At 36.8% G+C, this 22,365-nt stretch overlaps 1 long non-coding RNA gene across 1 annotated transcript; it reads left to right on the top strand.

Moving 5' to 3' along the window:
• The first annotated feature begins 328 nt into the window (after positions 1-328).
• LOC138843682 (uncharacterized) lies at positions 329-21,227 on the top strand. The gene is made up of 3 exons (XR_011378612.1): positions 329-1,608; positions 2,378-2,465; positions 19,151-21,227. It is a non-coding gene; the product is annotated as an uncharacterized lncRNA (long non-coding RNA).
• Positions 21,228-22,365: the final 1,138 nt, after the last annotated feature.

The following is a 22,365-nucleotide window of genomic DNA, read 5'->3' as shown; positions in this document are numbered from 1 at the left end:
CTGACTCTGATCATATTTAGACAAGGCCATGGTCAAAGTGGAAGTTCTCTCCTCCCTTCAGAGAAAGGTACTTCCTTCTTTGATGACCCATTCTTTCCACTGGGATCTCACTCGTGGAGATCTTTCATTTAGGTTTTTTTTCCCCCCCAGAGTGTCTTGGCTTTCCATGCCTGAAATACTCTCATGGGCATTTCAGCCAGATCCACATGCCTTAAGGGCTGATTCTGAGGCCAGAGTGCTGTTTAGGACATTTGCCATACTATGGGTCTGCTGTGTATCTCACTTCCCGTGTTGGATCATTCTCTCCCTTTGTGATTCTATCAGCTAGTATTTGCAGACACTATTCTTGTTTATGTGATCCCTTTGGTTCTTAGTCCTATCATTACGATCAATTGTGAACAGAAATTGATCACTTGGACTAGTGAGATGGCATTGGTACATGCCACCTCGATGGGATTAATCAGCCCTCACCCTGACTGTTGATGAGCAGCTTAATATGTTATCCCTCTTAGTATTTTTTTTTTGTTTGTTCTACTTAATACTTTTGGTTGAATACTGTAATCAATACACAATTCTTCTTAAGTGCTGAAACTTAACTGAAAAGTGATCACTGTTAAATATAAGACTGGGAATAAGAGAGGGAAGAGATGTACAATTCGGGACATGCTCAAGCTGACTTACCTCAAATGGTAGAGTTAGAAACATACCAGGGGATTCGAATTCAATCCCATCGAGGTGACAATGTGAGTTTTTTTTTAAAAAAAAAATGCATAATAGTCCAGACTGACAGAGCATGTCTTGAGTCAACAAGAAGACGCTTAACTAACACCAACTCACATTGCACCATTGATGCAAAATGGTCTGTGGTGCAATGAACATGTCACTGAGAGGGGGGACATGCTCATGCAGTCTCCTGCAGAGGATTTTCCCGGAACTGGCTCACTCACTGTGGATTTCAAATTTGAATGTAGCACACATTTGAGTTTCACCACTTTTCAGATATGCTCTAATTTATGCATTTTCTTAAATATGCTTGTAAGTTTTGTTTACCTAAACTTCTGTAAGGACTTATAACATGCTACATTAAACATGTACTAAAAGGAGGGATTTCTTATACAAACATTTTTTCTGCTTTCATTTAAGAATGGAGGATTAGCTTTAACAATGTTTCTGTTGAAGTCAAGAGTAAAGAAAAATATGTATCTGGGTTTATGAAACAAAAAAAATCACAATGGGTGGATGAAAAAATGTGAGAGTTTCAACTTGTAGTAGGAAAGCATCAGTTAAGGTTTGAAAGAATATTAACAGCATATGAAACATTAAACATAAGAAGAAAAAATTAAATTGCAATAAAATCAGATTAGGCATGGTCCTAAAAAAGAACAAAAACTTGGAGGAAAAATATTTATTTTTTTTTTTTAAAATAAAGAGGTTCAAGAATGTTTACAACTATATTTACTAGAAATAACTAGAAAACTAATTATTTTAAGGTGTAATCATGTGACTATGTATTATTTTCATGTTTTAGAGGTTGATTGGAAAAGATATATCAAGATACGAAAAATCAAATTCATAAAGCAATGGAATGGACTGACCAGATAATCTAAGGTAATGATAAAGTTTGCAAAGGTGATCTTAAAATGCACAAATAGATATTAAAGATAAAACTTACTTGGGTAATGTTTTTGAATAACTGGAATAATTAAGTACTAGCCATAAAGTTAAAGTTTTAGTAAAGGCAAAATTTACATGAGACTCATTACACTTTAATGGACTTAGAGAATAATGTTTGTAGGTTTGAAAACAGAAATTATATTTTCTATGAGGAAACACATCTAGGGATTTATAGTATTGGAATATATAAGAAACAATCATGGAGCAATTAAAATCAAAATATATAAAATATAGGTTAAGATAGTTGTTGGTTTCATAATTGACACCTGTGTGGACATAACCTTCTCTCGAGTATAAAATGAGAAATTCTGTTGGAAAGTGAATTATATTTACAGCAACACACTGGACTTAAGTATGCACTATCTGGGACCAACTACAAATTTAGAAAGTGAGTCCTTTTGTCTTCTTTTTTAAATAAATCTTTAGCAAATTTAAGATGGAGATATCAGAGCGTTAATACACAAGCAATCACTTCTCATATTGGGACCCAATGTGACTGTACACATTACCAGTGAACAATGTCTTAGAAACAGTGATCATTGTTGCAAACATGGATCTATCACATCTCTGACTGCAGGGAACATAGTTGATCAGTGGCCACAGTTTCTGTGACCTGAAATCCTGTCACTGCACACTCAGTAAGATCAAATATTCTGTTGAATACTTTATTCCTCTCTTCAACGTTTCCCTCTGTATTTAACAGGAGTCGGACCTGTACCATTGTTACTGGGGATGGCTGGATTTTTTGTCTTCCTACAAGAAAGAATTTCAGATGCAAGACAGAGAGTATGGTAAGTAAGGTGTCAAAATTTAATAAAGAGATTACAATTGACAGACCAATCAAGCATATCAGGCAATAACTGAGAGCCCAGTCTTCTTTGGACAGGAGGTCTCATAGATATGGGTATGGGACCCCCATTTTTCCTCTCACTTCCCTTTTCTTTTTCTCCACCAAGTCTCTGCCACATCCATGAAGAAAGAAGAACATGGATAAGAAAGAGTTAGCAAAGTTAAGGATGTTTATTAAGTGAAAAGACAGAAGAGACTAAAAGAGAAAGCTCTTGGCAGCACCAAGGGGGTCCCAGAAGGGGTGACCACTGAGGGCTGATTTCTAGGAGATTTATAAGCTGTAAAAGCGAGGTTCTTGTGAATGGTCCTATAGAAACATTACTTTGACAAATGTCTTTATCTCACTGCCAGAGAACCACATTCTATTGTAAGAACAATAAATAAAGGAGCAAATAGCAATCACTAAGATCAGAATCACTAGGAAGTTCAGCATGATCTTTCTATTGCAGGTGAGGTATGGCAGTAGGACAGATAATTATAGTTCTGAATTCACCAATACTCATGGTGACTAACAGGCATGGAGGCAAGGTGGCAGCTCTTAATTAAGGGAAGTCTTAACTCTACAGTTCTGTATTGAATAGTAAGGTTGGAAGGGATGACAAAGAAATTTTCAGATGGGATTGAGTGGATAGTTAACAAATTACAGTGTTCCATGGAAAATTCAACAATCATGGCAGTGCAGACAGTTAAAGATGGATGCCTCTGTTGAAACTCCATGACTCTTGATCAGTCCCAGACCATAACTGATACCCAATTCTGTATTCTATTGGCTGAGTAGGCAGCTGGATGCATAGGAGGAACATTATGTAACTGCATAGCATGTTCAATACACCCTTACTCCTCCAGTTTTTCAAAAGAAGTCATGAATATTTACTTAGTTGACCATTCACTGAAGAAAGAATTATCAGACATTTTGAAAACCATGGAATACAAATTTTTGAAATGACATGGGTATCTACCAGAGACCCAAGTGTGCTAAACTGAGTCTTCAGATTCAACTGTGTACTTATGGAGACCAAGTAATCAATGGCATCATGATTTACAGTGGGTTTACTGACTCAACAGACACACATACCAACAAATGCTATGCATGAAGTTACAGAATTTGGAATCATCAATAGAACAATTTGGCTTCAGAAATAATTAATTTTAATTGATTTCTGGTAGTATAAGTGTTCAAATAAGAAGAGTGTTTTCTATAATTCAACATTTTATAGGCCAAGGAACTTAAAAGACAAAAGTAAGAAGAAAAATGAATAATGAAAAAAAATGAGGAAAGCTACTAAATAAAATACACTTTAAAAATCTTTTGAGTTTCTGCAAAGACTGAAGCAGTTCAAAAAGAATAACATGTAATAGGATGAAAGTAAGAACCGTAGCATAAACTCTGGCCTGTCCAAAATTTGGAGTACTCTATTCATCACAGAAAATAATTTTGGGGGGGCCGGCACTTTGGTGTAGCGGGTAAAGCCACTGCCTGCAGTGCCAGCATCCATATGGGCGTTGGTTCAAGTCCTGGCTGCTTCACCACTTCTGATCCATCTCTCTGCTATGGCTTGGGAAAGCAATAGAAGATGGCCCAAGTCCTTGTGAACCTGCACCCATGTGGGAGACCTGGAAGAAGCTCCTGGCTTCAAATCAGCCCAGCACCAGCTGTTGCAGTCACTTGGAGAGTATCTCTGTCTGTCTGTCTCTCTCTCTCTCTCTCTCTCTCTGTCTCTCTCCCTCTCTCTCTCTATTACTCTGCCTCTCCTCCTCTCTGTGTGTAACTCTGTAACTCTGACTTTCAAATAAATAAATAAATCTTAAAAAAAAGAAAATAGTTTTTGTTGGGTAGAAACCATTTCTACACTGTGATTCCTGCATTGAATTGTTACAGAAGAAAACGGATATTGAGTGGTTTTAAATATCCTGGAGATCCATTATGGGGGGACGTTGTCATTAAAATAATCCTTATTGCAGCAAATTTAAGCATAAAAACAGATAAAATTTAATCTTCTGATGCATCATTTCTGTCATTTGATTTTAAAATATCTTCATAGAATCTGATCAGCTGATGAGTATCTAATCTTTCTCCACATATCAGAATCCCTCTCTTCAATGCATTTTTAAGAGAAGGCAATCACATGCAAAGAAAAATACACTATTTGATGTGTTAGGTTGTCACAAAGGGCATTTTCATGAGTTTAGAGTATATCAGTAATTTATAATGCATTATAAGTCTTTAATTCTCTGAAGCTACATTATGAATTTCAAGAAAATGTCTCATAGATAACATTGATAATAGTGATCATTCATGCACCCACCTGTATCTCAAAAATAGCCGTTAACAAGGTACTGAATGATGATAAAAGAATAAATTAATGAATAATACAGGTATGAATAATGTGTTTGACAGAGACTTGGGTAGCTCATGTGACATATAAGTGAGGTTATTTTTATCAAATAGTTTGAACAAGACAAGAATTATTATAAGGTTCATTGGTGGTGTTCATGAATCAAGAGTACTAAAAATAGACACACATTAATAAAATAATTGAATGGCAAGCTCCTAAATCCTCGACCGATTCTTTGTGTCAAATGTTTCCCATATAGGCCGGAGCCACGGCTCAATAGGCTAATCCTCCACCTAGTGGCGCTGGCACACCGGGTATCCCGGTTGCCCCTCTCCCAGGCCAGCTCTCTGCTGTGGCCAGGGAGTGCAGTGGAGGATGGCCCAAGTACTTGGGTCTTGCACCCGCATGGGAGATCAGGAGAAGCACCTGGCTCCTGCCTTCGGATCAGCGCGGTGCGCGGGCCGCGGCAGCCATTGAGGGGTGAACCAACGGCAAAGGAAGACCTTTCTCTCTGTCTCTCTCTCACTGTCCACTCTGCCTGTAAAAAAAAAAAAAAAAAGTTTCCCATATGAATTATGACCTGAACCAGAAGTATTTTATATATGCTTGAAAACATAATTACGTAGTTTGAATTTTCAGTGGAATTGTGTCTACTTTATTTATAATTTAACTTAATGGATAATTAACTATTAAATATAAATAATTCTTAAAATAAAAATACTAGATTAGCATCCCTATGAAAAATGTGACCAACATAATCTCACATATACACACTTCAAAAATCATGTAACATTATGAATTTGAACCAACGAATATTTCAAAGGTCAATAAGCAAATCAAAACAGCTTATGTTCTAATGAAATAAGGTTTAATTGTACTTCACATTTTTTTAAAAAATCAAGTTTATTGGAGGTAGAAAAAAGAAAAAGTAATTTTTTAATGTTTCAAAATTTTGTTATAAATTGATGGAAAATATTCATATAATTTTATATACTTTTTAATACTTTTCCTATTTTTCTCGATCAATTTAATACACTAATACACTTCTATTATTTTCTTTCTTTTTTTTTTTTTTTTTTGACAGGCAGAGTGGACAGCGAGAGAGAGAGAGACAGGGAGAAATGTCTTCCTTTGCCGTTGGTTCACCCTCCAGTGGCCACAGCGGCCTGCTGGCACACCGTGCTGATCTGAAGTCAGGAGCCAGGTGCTTCTCCTGGTCTCCCATGCGGTTGCAGGGCCCAAGCACTTGGGCCGTCTTCTACTGCACTCCCGGGCCACAGCAGAGAGCTGGCCTGGAAGAGGGGCAAGCGGGACAGAATCCAGCGCCCTGACTGGGACTAGAACCCGGGGTGCCGGCACCGCAGGCAGAGGATTAGCCTATTGAGCCGTGATGCAAGCCCACATCTATTACTTTCACACTACTTACTACTATTTTATGTTTTATGTATTTGTTTACTTAATCCTACTTATTTGTTTGGTATATTTACTATATTTTTATTTACTATGCCTTGCCATTGCATTGCCAGATCTGTAACACAACTGGGAACAGTGGTTAGCATATAATGGCTATCCAATAAGTGTTGGAAAACTGAGTAAATGAAATGAACATATGAATACAGAAAGATCATATAAAATTGGAAACTATCGTTTATGTGTCTGAGTGTGTATATTTGACACAGTGAAAGAGAGAGAGATCATATATTTCCCTTGTGTTAAAATAAAACATGACAAAACATTGACAAAAATATAAATTTAAATATGTATTAAAATTATTATAACTTGTTTACAACCCATAATAAATATTCAACAGCAGACAGAATAGAGTGAAATAAAGTAATTAGCAATTTAATTCATATAATTGGCAACAAATAATTGAATGGTTAAGTGGTTCCTGCCACAAGTATATGAGACATCAAAGTTAGTGCTACTAGGCACAGGGAAATCAATATTTGATGTGGGTTTCAGTGAAAGAAATTAATTAGAACTCAACTAAAACTATGGCTTTATATGAGAATAACTCATGTAATGAAAGAAAATACTGTTGAGTAAATACTTTAAAAGTATTCTGTCTTATTAATAGAGAAAATGAATGTATACTAAAAAAGGCTTTCTTTCTGGGAAGAATGTTTTTAAAATTTTCCCTGATAGTAATATTATTTATTTGGGGCTGTAAAGTGATATTTAAATACATGTGTGCAAAGTGTACTTTTATTTTTTTAATATACAGGATTTTTAAAAAAATTTTATTTATTTGAAAAGTAGAGTTACAGACAGTGAGAGAGAGAGACAGAGAGAAAGGTCTTCCCTCTGTTGGTTCACGCTCTAAATGGCTACAATGGCCACAGCTGCACCGATCTGAAGCCAGGAGCCAGGAGCTTCTTCCCGGTCTCCTATGAGGATGCAGGGGCCCAACGACTTGGACCATTTTCCACTGCTTTTCCCAGGCCACAGCAGAGAGCTGGATTGAAAGAGGAGCAGTTGGGACTAGAACCAGCACCCATAAGGAATGCCGGTGCCGCAAACGGAGGATTAACCTACTGCACCACAGTGCTGGCCCTGCAAAGAGTACTTTTCAACAAACTCTTTCAATCCTTCTAATCCATTTCACCCAGCCTCTTTTAACTACAATTCTGTGTTGAGATTTTTTTCACTTCCTTATATGAAGGAGAACCTGTAGCATTTGAGCGAGTGTCATTTGTTTCATACAACTACATAAAATTTCATCATATCTGTTCATATTTGTGTCTGCATATCTCTGTGTAAGTGCATGTGTGTTTGTGTGTTTATTCATTTATCCAATGATTCACTCCTTGGTTAATTTCCTGTCTTGGCTGTTGAGAATAGTGCTGCAATAGACATTTGGAGCAGGTGTCTCTCTGATAAAATGATTTTTTTTTTGGTCTCTTGGATATATAACCAGTAGTGGTATTTTGTAAATCACATGAAAATTCTATTTCTAGTTTTTAAAGGACTCTCATTCTATATTAAGCTTCTTTTCTCAATGATTTAAATACAGATATAGGGGTTGGGGCATTATCATGCAGCAGGTAAAGCTGACACTTGACATAGATAGCTACATCCCAAAATAGAGTGCCTGCTTCAAGCCTGGGCAAATCCATTACCAATCCAGGTTCTTGCTAACGTGCCTTTGAAAGCAATAGATGCCGACTCATATATTATAGTTTCTGCCACAAATATGGAAGGCCAGGTTGGAATTTTGGGTTCCTGTCTTCAACATGGCCCATTCCTGACTTTAGTGGGCATTTAGGGAATGAACCAGTGGATGGAATGGAAGTTATCTCTCTCTCTTTCTCCCTTTCTCTCTCTCTGCCTCTATGATAAATAAATAAATGTTTAATTATAGATCATAATATAATATTTAGTTTTCTTTAATATTAAAATACATATACTATTAAATATATTTTAATATTTTATATATTTTAGTATTAAAATTTCAAGGTGCATAGATCGAATTAAATAACAATCATTATTCTAGTATAATTTCACACTATTTTTTTTTTTTTGACAGGGAGAGTGGACAGTGAGAGAGAGAGAGAGACAGAGAAAAAGGTCTTTCTTTGCCATTGGTTCACCCTCCAAATGGCCGCCGCGGCCGTTGCGCTGTGGCCAGTGCACCGCGCTGATCCGAAGCCAGGAGCCAGGTGCTTCTCCTGGTTTCCCATGGGGTGCAGGGCCCAAGGTCTTGAGCTATCCTCCACTGCACTCCCGGGCCACAGCAGAGAGCTGGCCTGGAAATTTCACACTATTTCTATGCATTCAAATTTATATTCAACACAATCTTCATCTACTAAACTACCTGTACAATATTTTCTACAGTTTCTATCTTCATTTTCTCACAAGGAATGTGGACTAATTAAAGGTGGCTATTTTTATCATCTTTAAGTCTTTGATTTAAAAAAAATGTATTAATTATTTGAAAGGAAGAAAGCCAGAAAGCCAGACCAACAGGTAACGAGTGATCTGCTATTCTCTGGTTCACTCCCCAAATATCAACAAGCAGGGAAAGGTCGGGTCAAAACCCTGAACCAACAATACAACATAGGTTCTCCTACAGGGGTGACAGAGAAATCTCCACTTGAGCTTTAGCTTCTAATTCCCAGAAAGCACACTGGCAGGGAGCTGGAGTAGGGATTGAGGCCTGTTCTTGAACCTGGATGCTTTCCTATGCAATGCAAGCATTCCAAACAGCTTCCTAACTGTTAGGTCAAATATCTTCCCATAAATTTTGGATTTTATATGTTAAAATATATCAATCTTTTTCAGTATAAAATACTTGCATTTAAGAAATAGTCTAGCATGTTTATGAGAAGGATAATCTTACTTTATACTTCTTTCAGATGATTAGAGAACCACAACTACTTTATTGATTATGATATATTTTAAAGGGAGGACATATCTTATTGGTACACTAGAGACAAATCCTACATAGTGCAGTATGTGTGCAGATATTTAGCTATAAATCGAATTAAATATAACTAAATAAAATATTTTACATATGACTGTGGATAAATATTATAATATTACCTTGTTAAATTAATAACTATTATTTATAATATATTCTTTGTACCTGTGGGATTGTATTGTATAGCAAGGTGATAGTAATATTGTACTGCGCACCTGAAAATTGGTAAAAGAACATATTTTAAATGTTCTTACCACACTAAAAAATGCCATCCATCTTGATTTAATCATTCTACAATGTATATGTATGTGTTTGTGTGTGTATGTATGTGTGTATATAAATATTTATATAAACAGATATTTTACTTTGTAAATATATGCAATAAAACTTAATACTATTTGGATCTTTGTTATTTTAAAGATTTACTTATTTATTTGAAAGTCAAAGTTACTCAGAGAGAGGGAGAGACAGAGAGAAATCTTCCATAGCTGGTTCACTCCCCAGATGGCTACAATGGCCAGTGCAGGGCCAGGCTGAAGACACGAACCAGGAGCTTCTTCCAGGTATCCCACATGGGTGGCAGGGGCCTAAACACTTGGGCCATCTTCTACTTCATTGGAAATGGAGCAGCCAGGGCAGGAACTGGCACCCACATATGATGCCAGTGTCACAGGCAGTGGCTTTACCTGCTATGCCACAACATCAGCCCCATCCTATCTGGAAATTAAAGCATTTATGAAGCCATTTTTGAGTTGGATATGTTTATTTATAACTTATTTAAATTGTTAAATAATTTTACAGGAAAAGAGCTTTGAAACTTCTATATCTACCTGTACCTACATGTAAATATAAATGTGCATATACATACAAATGTAGTCATTTATAGTTGTACCTTATGTAGTAACTGTACAATTATAGTTGCTCATTAGGTGTTTGCTTAACTTATTAACAACTAGTAAATAGATCAAGAGTGGCTCAAGGATGTCCTATAATATCAGAAGCATCACTAATAGCTGCTGTAGAAGTTCATTAATTCTGTTCAATTTTAAAGCAGCTTTTTTTTAAACGTGTGGGTTGTGATCCTGACAGGCTTCTCAGAACTCTTATCAGATTCTGGTTTCTCCGGTGCTCAACCATCTGTTTAAACAGCTGTGACTTCATTTCTTTGCAAGATAAGAATAAAGAAATGCAGCACTCCTATTCTTGCTTCTTCATCATGCTATTTTGTTATGATGCCTTAGAAACTAGAAATCATGGACACTAGAACATTTTCATAAGAAATATTTTAGTTTTATCTAAAATTAAAATTCTGTGAACTCTAATAGCTTATGGTAATTCACTGATGAAATAAGTTTCTTAAATATGTAAAAATGTATATTAATCTACAATATAGACACAGGTACAGAATAAAGGGAAAACTTTTGAGATACATTTAAATGATTTTCACAGAATAATATTCTATTGAGGGGGCTGGCACTGGGGGGCAGCAGTTTAATGCCCTGGCCTGAAGTGCTGGCATCCCATGTGGGTGTTGGTTCGAGGCCCAGCTGCTCCATTTCTGATCCAGCTCTCTGCTGTAGCCTGGGAGGGCAATGGAGGATGGTCCAAGTCCTTGGGCCCCTGCACTGCATGGGAAGACCCAGAGGAGCCTCCTGGCTCCTGACTTCGGATCAGTGCAGCTCCATCCTTTGCAGCCAACTGGGGAGTGAACTATCCGATGGAGGACCTCTCTCTCTGTCTCTGCCTCTCTGTGTAATTCTGACTTTCAAATAAATAAATAAATAAAGATATTTTAAAAATATTCTATTGAGGTTATTCTCAAGGAAGCAGTAATTATAATTGATCCTTTTGGGGGGCTGGTGTTGTAGCACAGCAGATCGAAGTCCCAGCCTGAATTGCCGGCATGCCATATGGGTGCCGGTTCTAGTCCTGGCTGCTCCTCCTCATATTCGGCTCTCTGGTGTGGCCTGGGAAGCACTGGAGGATGGTCCAAGTCCTTGGGCCCCTGCACCCACATGGGAGACCCGGAGGAAGCTCCTGGCTCCTGACTTTGGATTGGCTTAGCTCTGGACATTGCAGCCGTTTGGGGAGTGAGCCAGCGAATGGCGGACCTCTCTCTCTGTCTCTACCTCTCTCTGTAACTCTTTTACATAAATAAAAATAAATCTTTAAAAAATGAAAAAAATAAATAATTGATCCATTTGGTTGGAAGTATGATATAAAAAGAAGAAACAAAAGGAGAAAAATAGACTATTTCTGGGAGCCGGCGCCATGGCACAGCGGGTTAACGCCCTGGCCTGAAGTGCCAGCATCCCATGTGGGCACCGGTTCGATGCCCGGCCGCTCCACTTCTGATCCAGCTCTCTGCTATGGTCTGGGAGGGCAATAGAGGATGGCCCGAGTCCTTGGGCCCCTGCACCTGTGTAGGAGGCCCGGAGGAAGCTCCTGGTTCCTGGCTTTGGATCAGTGCAGCGGCCAATTGGGGAGTGAACTATCGGGTGGAGGACCTCTCTCTCTCTCTCCCTCTCTCTCTCTCTCTGCCTCTCTTCTCGCTGTGTAACTCTGACTTTCAAATAAAATAAATAAATCTTTTTTTAAAAAAAAAAACTGTTTCTGCTATGCAACTAATAAAAGGATTAACATCCAGAATCTATAAAGAGCTCAAGAAATTCAACAACAGTAAAATAAACAATCCAGTTAAGAAGTGGGCAAAAGACTTGAACAGGCAATTTTTAAGAGAAGAAATTCAGATGGCCAAAAAAAAATACTCAGGATCACTAGCCATCAGGGAAATGCAAATCAAAACCACAATGAGGTTTCACCTCACTCCAGTTATAATGGCTGTCATACAGAAATTAAAAAACAACAAATTCTGGTGAGGATGTGGTGAAAAAGATACCCTGGTCCACTGCTGGTTGGAATGTAAACTGGTGCAACCACTGTGCAAGACAGTATGGAGACACCTCAGAACTCTAAATGTAGACCTATCATGCGATCCAGCCATGCCACTCCTGGGAATTTACCCAAGCCAAAAGAAATCAACATGTGAAAGAGTTATCTGTACCCCCATGTTCATTGCAGCACAATGCACACCAGCTAAAATATGGAATCAAACCAGATGTCCATCAACTGTTGACTGGATAAAGAAATTATGGTATATATACACTATGCAGTACTACTGAGCTGTAAAAAAAAAAAAAAAAAAAAAAAAAAAAAAAAAAGAGTGAAATCCTATCTTTTGCAACAAAATGGACACAACTGGAAACCATTATACTTAGTGAAATAAGCCAGTCTCAAAAAGATAGATACCATATGTTTTTGCTGATCTGAGGTAACTAGTAGAGTACCTAAAATGTAATATATTGGAGTGAAATTAACATTTTGAGATTTGATGATTGTTTATAGCCCTTGTCTCTTCTGTTGAGGAACAGTGTTTTTTTTCCTTCATACTATTTTTTGAACTCTTACTTGGTGTAGAGTTAACTTTTCGATAATCAAGTAAACTGAAAGTATACCTTTGTAAAAATTAAGAGTGGTAATGAAAGAGGGAGGAGAAGAAGGGTTGGAGTGTGGGCAGGAGGGAGGGTAAGGTGGGATGTATCACTGTATTCCTAAATCTGTATATATGAAAAACATGAAACTTGTATAACCTAAATAAAATTTTTAAAAAAGAAAAAAATAAAACAAAAGGAGAAAAATAATCTTAACTAATTGCTATGAAAAAATTTAATTCTTTCAATCATATAAAATTATGTGACAATATTATCAGGATATCTCCTTCTGCTTGGAAAGAAGAGGATCATACATACATATATATGTATGTATACATATATATACATACATATATACACATATACATATATATATACATATATACATACATATATACACATATACATCTATGTATGCATATGAAAAAGTACTAAGCAATAATTAAAAGATGTAGATATTCTGTAACTGAGTACAATAATTATCATGTATTTCTGAAAATGTAGTTCAAATAGAACTTTTAAATTTGAAAATTCATTTCTAAACACATTGCTTGAAAACCATAGAGTCAGAAACAAACCAGGAAGGTGAAAATGATAAGAAGAAAGAAAACATCATTTTAAAATGACAAATTTAATAAAAACTGTATTATAGCTTCTAAAGAAATATATTAAACTATTTATTACTTTAACTCTTTTCACTGTATGGCACAGAGGAGATTTTTCTTGATCTCTTAATAATACACAATGCCAATACACTTTAAATTTCATGAGAGTTCAGAAAATAAGAAATGCATGGTGTGAAATTATCTTTATTATTATCATTACCCATGACCATTTTTCTATTGCTACCATAACAAATTACCACAAATCTAGAGAGTCAAAATAGTACAAATATGGCAACTCTTTTAGTCAGAACTCTGACATAAATATTATTGGACTAATTAATCAAGATATGAGCAGGGCTATATTCCATTCTAGAGGCTACTTGGGAGAATGCACTTCATTATTCATTGTTGGCAGAATTCAAGTCCTTACAGTTGTAGGTCCAAATTTTCTTGATGTTTACAAACATGGGCATCTCTGGAAGTCCATTTTTTCTGCCTCTTTTAACTCTACTTGAAAATTTAAATGTAAAATGTATTTGTATATTATTTATATGTGTATTGCTAATGTTAAGATTGACAGTGTGGGCATTGTGGCATAGCAGGTTAGACTGTCATTTGGGGTATCTGCGTCTCCTATCAGAGTGCCAGTTCAAGTCCTAGCTGCTTCACTTTTCCTCCAGCTCCATTTTAATGTACATTTTGGGAGACAACAGATTCTGGCTTCACTGTATGGTACCTTGTTGCCCATATGGGAGACCAAATGGCCTTCCTGGCTTCTGATTTTGGCCTGACCCAGGTATTGTGAATATTTGGACAATGAACCAGCATGGGAGATTTTTGGAAGATTTTTCTCCCTATCTTTTTCTTGCTGTTTCAAGTAGACAAAAATGAACATTTAATAAAGATTGACAGAATCCATGAGAAATATTGAAATATTTGTTCAAAGCTAAGAACATCAACTCTTGAAATTTGTAAAACAAATTCTGAATAGTAACATTACCAGGCCCTATGTAAGAAAGCTACAAATATGACACTTACTATTCAAATAACAAAACAACACAATGTTCTACTCTATTTGCCAATAATGCACAGAAATACTTTATATGTACAATTATAAATATTTTTACATAAAGTTTGTTTTCTTTTCATATAAAAGCTGTGGAAAATTCTCTATTACAGATAATATTGTTTACTAATTTTAAACATATTAGAAATTATTCTCCTTGACTTCTGCTAATGAGAAAATTCATTAGATAGAGGAACCCAAGAATACATGTAAGGAAGAATCTTGACTAGGGACACACATTTCAAAATGGTTATCACATGAACAATAATTATAGTTATATACTAAGTAATATAAGAATGTGAAATGCAATATTATAAGTGCTACTAATTCTTATATGGAAATAACTGAAAATTAATTGTTACTCTATTTTATTCTAGTAAAATGTGATTAGAGTTGCCTTATAATGTTTAGTGAAGTAGGAAAAATCCCTTTATATATATGGAAAGAAATATTTGTATTTGTTACTTTGTATATCAATAATACAAAAAAGATAAATGCTAAAAAATGAGTTTTGCAAAGCTGCCTTGATTGTGCTCTGAGAAGATTAATTCTCTAAAAACAAATGATATGTAGAGATTTTGTTACTATATACCAAAGTAAGCATCTCTGTATAATAGGCCATATTTTTCGTAATGTGTACTCTTATGTTTCTATCAAATTACATAATGTAATGGACAGTCTTAGCAAGATGTTTCAGAAAGATGATATATAAATTACTAAATATAAACACTTACACATATAAAAACACACAATCACACGCACATACACTGAGTTTGAGATTATTGAGATACAGGCAGATGAAAAACCAGCTAAAAGAACAAAATTAATGTACTTATTGTACTATCTCCAGTAATCCTAAAAGAGAGAGAAAGTCAAACAAAATTTACTGTCCTAAAAGCGAACAGTCTCTTCATCATAGACTCAGTGCTGATAAATTAACTGACCCCTGCAGATAAAAATAATAAAATATAAGACTATATTGAAATATTTTATACCATATGAAGAATGTGATTTAGCCCCTAAGTATCTATTGTTTGTAACATTCTGGACAAAAAAAAATTCATATAATTCCTCAGTTCTTTGTATTTATCAAAAATCACTTCTGGTCCTTCTTCATATTGAAAAACGTAGCAACATCATCGATATCATGATACAAATGAACTGAAGGCACTTTAAGTTCTTTTTTTTTTAAATTATTTTGACAAGCCGAGGTAGACAGTGAGAGAGAGAGACAGAGACAGAGAGAAAGGTCTTCCTTCCGTTGGTTCACCCCACAAATGGCTGCTACGGCCAGCATGCTGTGCTGATCAGAAGCCAGGAGCCAGGTGCTTCCTCCTGGTCTCCCACGCAGGTGCAGGGCCCAAGCACTTGGGTCATCCTCCACTGCCCTCCCATGCCACAGCAGAAAGCTGGACTGGAAGAGGAGCAACCAGGACTAGAACCCGGCGCCCATATAGGATGCCAACGCCACAGGCGGAGGATTAACCAAGTGAGCCACGGCGCCAGCCCTGCTCTTTAAGTTCTTAACTGAAAAGAAGAATTCAAACAAAATCAAGAGGATTGTTTCCATGGAATTTGCAAAAACAATCCTGGATCTGAATTAATTTAACTAATAAAAAGTACACATTATGCACATTTTTCTTAATAATCCAAAAGTCTCTTAAAAGGAAAGACTAAGTGGACTACAATGGAACAAGTAATAGATACATTTAATTGTATGTTGAGTAAAGAAAATAGTTTCAGAGTGACTTAGCCATTAAATTTTTCATACCAATTTATACTTTACCTTCCTCTCAAAATGTTGTTAACTTAAAATTCCAAGATCCAAGATGACAGCACAGAGAGGCTCTGCACTCACCTCTACCACAGAGAATAACCAGAACAAAGGGAGGGTTGTATTTCCAGGAGAACAGAAACTTCTTCTTTACTGAAATAAAACTTCAGTAAAGAAGTCTCAGGGACTCTCACAACACAGAGACTCAGAAAGCTACACAGAGTGAGGAACAAAGTATTCCTCAACTCCTTCCTACACAGCTCCCAGACCGGAGAGACTTCCTCTTGCCAGGAAATGGTAACTGGAAAACTCCCGCAACACCTGTCATCCTCACAGACCAACAGCCATGACTACAGGAAAATTCCACAGTCCTCAGTGCCTTTAAATGACTGGGTTCCAAGCAACTACTTTGCTCCAAAAAAGGAACTTACCTTGCCTCCTTCCACCCACAAAGCCCCAGACCCGAGCTGCTGCCACACAGTCACTGCTTAACACCATTCCCTTTTAGGAAACAGCAGACGGCCCCCAGAACCCATCGAGCTCTCCAGCCAGGGCAGTTCTCAGTGCAGAGACAGAGCTCGTCTACATCCTGAAGCTACGGGTTTACTGGGTACAAGATCCGCAAACTACCTCTGCATCATCCATGGAAGTACTCTTGCTTCTTGGAGCTTACTGCCAGTAACAGCAGATACACAAACCCAGAGGAATGCACATGATGAAGTACTCATTTGCATTTCTTAGCACAGGAAAAATCCCAGCATCATCCATGCATGCCCTGTGGGAACTACAGTGAGTCTCTTCTGTATCATGTAGCTCTGAAAATGGTGACTGTTGATACTGTAATCTCTGGAGAAACTTGGACTCACAGATGGAGACTAGAGATCCCTATTTATTCTTCTGTTGCAGGTTGGTGAGAGCCAGTTCATCATAACTTGTAATTGCCCAGAGAGACCTGGATAAGAAATCTACTGCATCCTGTGGCTCTGAAACCATGACCATTATGTCTATGAAGTCCAGGAACACCTGTGTTCACCTTGGTGGACAGACATATCATCGGGACAGTACATCAACAAAGACTCATCAGAGTATAACCATTCTGTGAAGCAAATGAAACTAACAGACAGTTATAGAGCATTTCATCCAAAAGATAAAAAATCCAAATTCTTTTTATCAGCATATGAAACATTTTATAGGATGCTCTCTATGTTGGTCTACATATCAAGTATCAGTAAATTTAAAAAAATTGAAATCATACCATGTATTTGGTTAAAATACACCAACCAAAATAGAATGAAACTAGAAACCAACAATAAGAGCAACAATAAAAAAATTACAAAAAATGGGAATTGAATAACATGCTCCTGAATGACAAATAGATCAAGAAATAAACTACAAAGAAAATCCGAAAGTTCTTGAAATAAGTGAAAATGAAATACAACATAGCTAAATCTATGAGTTATAGGAAAAATAATAATAAGGGGAAACTTGTAATATAACTGCATGTTAAAATGTAAATATTTCAAATAAATAACCTAATGATGCATCTCAAGTACTTAGAAAAGCAGGAACAATTCAAACACAAAATTACCAGGAGGTGAGAATTAATAAGGTTCAGACCAGAAATAAATGAAACAACAAACAACAAAAAATACTAAAGATCAATAAAATAGAAGGTCAATTTTTTGAAAAATATAATCAAAATCAATAAACCTTAGCCAGTCTAACAAAGAAAAAACTCAAATAAAATTAGAGATTAGGAAGACATTACAACTGATATGAAGAAATACGGAGGATCTTAAGATAGCACCATAAACAACTATATGCTAACATACTGAAAAGTCACATAGAAATTAATAAATTTCAGGATATGCACAATCTACTGATACTAAATTATAAAAGATATTAAAAAATCTAAACAGATCCATATCAAGCAGTAATTAACTGTCTTCCATCAAAGTAAAGTCCAGGATCTTGTAGCTTTAAAACCAAATTCTGGGCCAGCCCATGGCTCACTTGGCTAATCCTCCATCTGCGGCGCTGCACCCCAGGTTCAAGTCCCGGTTGGGGCACCAGGTAATAGTAATGGTTGCTTCTCTTCCAGTCCAGCTCTCTGCTATGGCCGGGGAGGGCAGAGGAGGATGGCCCAAGTGTTTGGGTGCCTGCAATCTCCCATCTCCGCATGGGAGATGGGGAGGAAGTACCCGGCTCCTTGATTTGGATCAGCGCAGCACCAGCCTTAGCAGCCATTAAGGGGGTGAACCAACGGAAGGAAGACCTTTCTCTCTGTCTCTCTCTCTCACTGTCTAATTCTGCCTGGCAAAAAAATAAAAATTAAAAAAAAAAAATCCTGGAAAACATTAAAGAGGAACTAATTCCAACACATTTAAAAACATTTCAAATATTAAAAAGGGTGGAACTCTGAAAAATGTTTTTACAAGGCCACCATTACTGGGATATGAAAGAGAACTCAAGAAAACTACAGGCCAATATCTTTGATGAATACAGATGCAATAACTCTCAAAATAATATTAGTAAACCAAAACTAACAAATGTGTTCTATGTTTTCTTCTTAAAAATTGAATAGAAAAAAGGCCATGCTATTTCTGAAATATGCAGCTAGTAACAAATAATGATTTATTAAAATAAAAAACACTGAATATATATTATTATAATTGTTTATAACAAGTAATTATCAATATGTGATTTGATCCTTGACTAAAGAACTTGGAGCACCACTGTGAATAAATATTGTGGTATATGATCAAAATCAATATGAACACAAAATGACACATTGTTCATATGCAATAAAGACAGGTTAAGTACCCTTATAATGAATTGTATACATTCAATTGTAAGGAACACATAAGTAGCATGGTAGAATGCAGCCAACCCAATGATAGATTTTTTTACTATTTACTTATTTGTAATTCAGAATTATAGAGTGTGAAGCACAGAAGAAGCTCCTGGCTGCTGGCTTCAGATCAATGCAGCTCCAGCCATTGCAGCCACTGGAGAGTGAACCAGCGGACAGAAGACCTTCTCTCTTTCCCTCTCACTGTCTGTAACACTACCTCTAAAATAGATAAATAAAATCTTAAAAAAAAAAAAGATGCCTCTTGAAATGACAGCATCCTTTATCAGAATGCCTGTGTCGGAGTCCCAGCTCCATTTTAGTCCAGATTCAGAGATTCAGAAAGTGTCCACCTTGGGATGCAGAAGTTGATGCCCAAAATACTTGAAACCTGCCACCCATGTGGGGGAACCAGCTTTTGTTCCAGACTCCCCTCTTTACCCAGCTGATGGCTAATATGGGGAGTGAATTAACTGATGGTAGATCTAAGCCAAACAATTATAAATCAGAGACCCCAATGTAAATTCATTGTACATCCAATATAATTGAAACATACAGTTCTTAAAAACACTGTGGATTCTGAAACATCTCATGATAATTACTTTTTTGGAAACTAAGGCACATGACATTTGAAGAACTAACTGAAAATTCTGTGAATTCAGTAGTCAATACAAATGCATGTGACTCACCAACAAGACCGAAAAATAAGCATTGAATGAAATACAAATTATACAAAAGGGAAGAAAAGCACAAAATATTATATTATAGAGAAAGGGATATGTGAGTATAAAGAAAGTTTTTAATATTTTCTTTTAAATTGCATGAAGCAAGGTCCAGCGTTGTGGCGCTGCAGGTTAACGCCTTGGCCTGAAGTGTTGGCATCCCATATGGGTGCTGGTTCTAGTCTCAGCTGTTCATCTTCCGATCCAGCTCTCTGCTATGGCCTGGGAAAGCAGTAGAAGATGAATCAAGACCTTGGGCTCCTGCACCTTTGTAGGAGACCTGGAAGAAGCTCCTGGCTCCTGGCTCCAGATCAGCTCAGCTCTGGCCATTGGGGCCATCTGGGGAGTGTACCAGCAGATGGAAGACCTCTCTCTCTGTCTCTACCTCTTTCAATAACTCTGTCTTTCAAATAAATCAAATAAATCTTGAAAAAACAAACAAACAAAAAAATAAATTGCATGAAGCAGTTAGATGTGGGCTAATTGATAACACAGAAGGGCAGACATCTTTCTGAAGCATGTTCGGTATCAGACTGCTGAGAAAGTGTGAGTTAATTTTCTAGATAAAACTCTGGGGTTTCTACAAGCACACTGTAAGCATGGAGGTAGTGGAAAAATTGGCCTGATAGCAAGTTCTTTCATTGGAGATGGTGCTTTATAATAATCATAACAGTCAGCCATATAACTCCATCATTCCAATATAGAAAGTGTCATAAAGATTAACCCAGAGTAGAAACCTGAGGGCCAACGTGTAGGAGGTGTTGGGAGCCACTGTGCTGGTTTCCCTGTATAGGCCTTTGTTTAAACTAACCTTCAGCTGTGTTCCTGTAAGGAGGATTCACTAGAAAATTCCATGTGTACAACTCACTGATATGGTTAGTGCTTGGCCTTCTGGCTTCAGTGCTCTTTCTTGTACCTTGATAAGCACATCTGGTAGCTGTAAGACCTTGCTGTAACTCCCTTTGTCAAATTGATACTGGTTCCTGTGAAATTATTCCTTTGATCTATGTTGTGAGATGACCCCTGCTTACCCTCGACTGTACAATTCTTGCCTTATACTATATAAGCCACCTCCTTCTCCAATAAAGTTGAGATCTTGATCAGAGTACTGTCTTTGTCTCCCTTCTCGTGTCTGGTTTGTCTCTCCATTCAGGTCTGCCCTCTTCATGTCCTAGTTGATTACCCCGCGGGCCGGGGCAGGAGGTATCAGTGAACTGCTTGGGAACCAGTAGAGATTTGACTTGTGGATATTGGTGCTCAAAACTCGGCTATCCTTTTTTATTTCCCAGAATACTCCTCCTCAGTTAATGTGAATCTCGAGAAAGATAGCCTATTTTTATGATCTATATAACTCAGTTACCACATATTTTGAGAAAAGCTTACTGGAGAAAGAGAACTATAGACACAAACCTAATTTCTAGCAAAAAAAAATCCACTATATATTTTAATATGAGTAACAATAAAGAATATCAGTGCAAAGGTAAAACAGCAGCATGAATAAAAAATTCATCATAGAGGAACAGTTAATAGAAAGCATAAACACGTATACCCTTTAGTGTCATCAGAAGAAAGCATGAAATATATGCACCCACATTATATATATACATATATGTATAGTATGTATATATATGTGTGTTTATATAATATGTATATATGTGTATTTTGAATAATATATTAGTTTGATAAATACATATACACTTTGATAAATGTTGGGAAAAATAGTATCTTCTGTCCTCAATGGTTGATTTTTGATAATAATATTCATCAAAGAAATAGTTCTTTTGATTAAACAGTTAATGACATGCCATTCAATCTTTTAATGACTTTCATCTAATGTAATATCATTATATACATATATATATATACTGAATTAAAAATAGGCAAAAATAATAATGATGGCCCAATATTTGAGAATAAGAGATTCCGAGAGAACAGAAAACAGAGAACCATGCATGTAATCAAAATATTCAAATCCCTTTTTTTAAAATTTTATTTTGGCCAGCGCCATGGCTCAATAGGCTAATCCTCTGCCTGAGGCACCGGCACACCGGGTTCTAGTCCCGGTCGGGGCGCCGGATTCTGTCCCGGTTGCCCTTCTTCCAGTCCAGCTCTCTGCTGTGGCCCGGGAGTGCAGTGGAGGATGGCCCAGGTGCTTGGGCCCTGCACCCCATGGGAGACCAGGAAAAGCACCTGGCTCCTGGCTTCAGATCAGCATGGTGCGCAAGCCGCAGTGCGCCGGCAGCAGCGGCCACTGAGGGCTGAACCAACGGCAAAGGAAGACCTTTCTCTCTGTCTCTCTCTCTCTCTCACTGTCCACTCTGCCTGTCCACAACAACAAAAAATTTTATTTAAGTTAAACAAGTCTCATGTATTTCATATAAAGAGATTTAGGAACATAGTGATACTCCCCCCACATCCTTCCTCCCACCCAAGCCCTTCTTCCTCCTGCCTCTCACATTCCCACTCTTAATTTTTATAAAGATCTATTTTCAGTTTACTTAATGATTGTAAGTTAACCCTACACTAAGTAAAAGAGTTCAATAAATACTATGAAGAAAATAAGAAAAAAAAAAA

This window comes from Oryctolagus cuniculus, chromosome 9, assembly GCF_964237555.1.
Source record: "Oryctolagus cuniculus chromosome 9, mOryCun1.1, whole genome shotgun sequence".
NCBI classification, from domain to species: Eukaryota; Metazoa; Chordata; class Mammalia; order Lagomorpha; family Leporidae; genus Oryctolagus; species Oryctolagus cuniculus.
The sequence above is the reverse complement of the archived record's forward strand: the minus strand, read 5'-3'. Positions and strand labels throughout refer to the sequence as shown.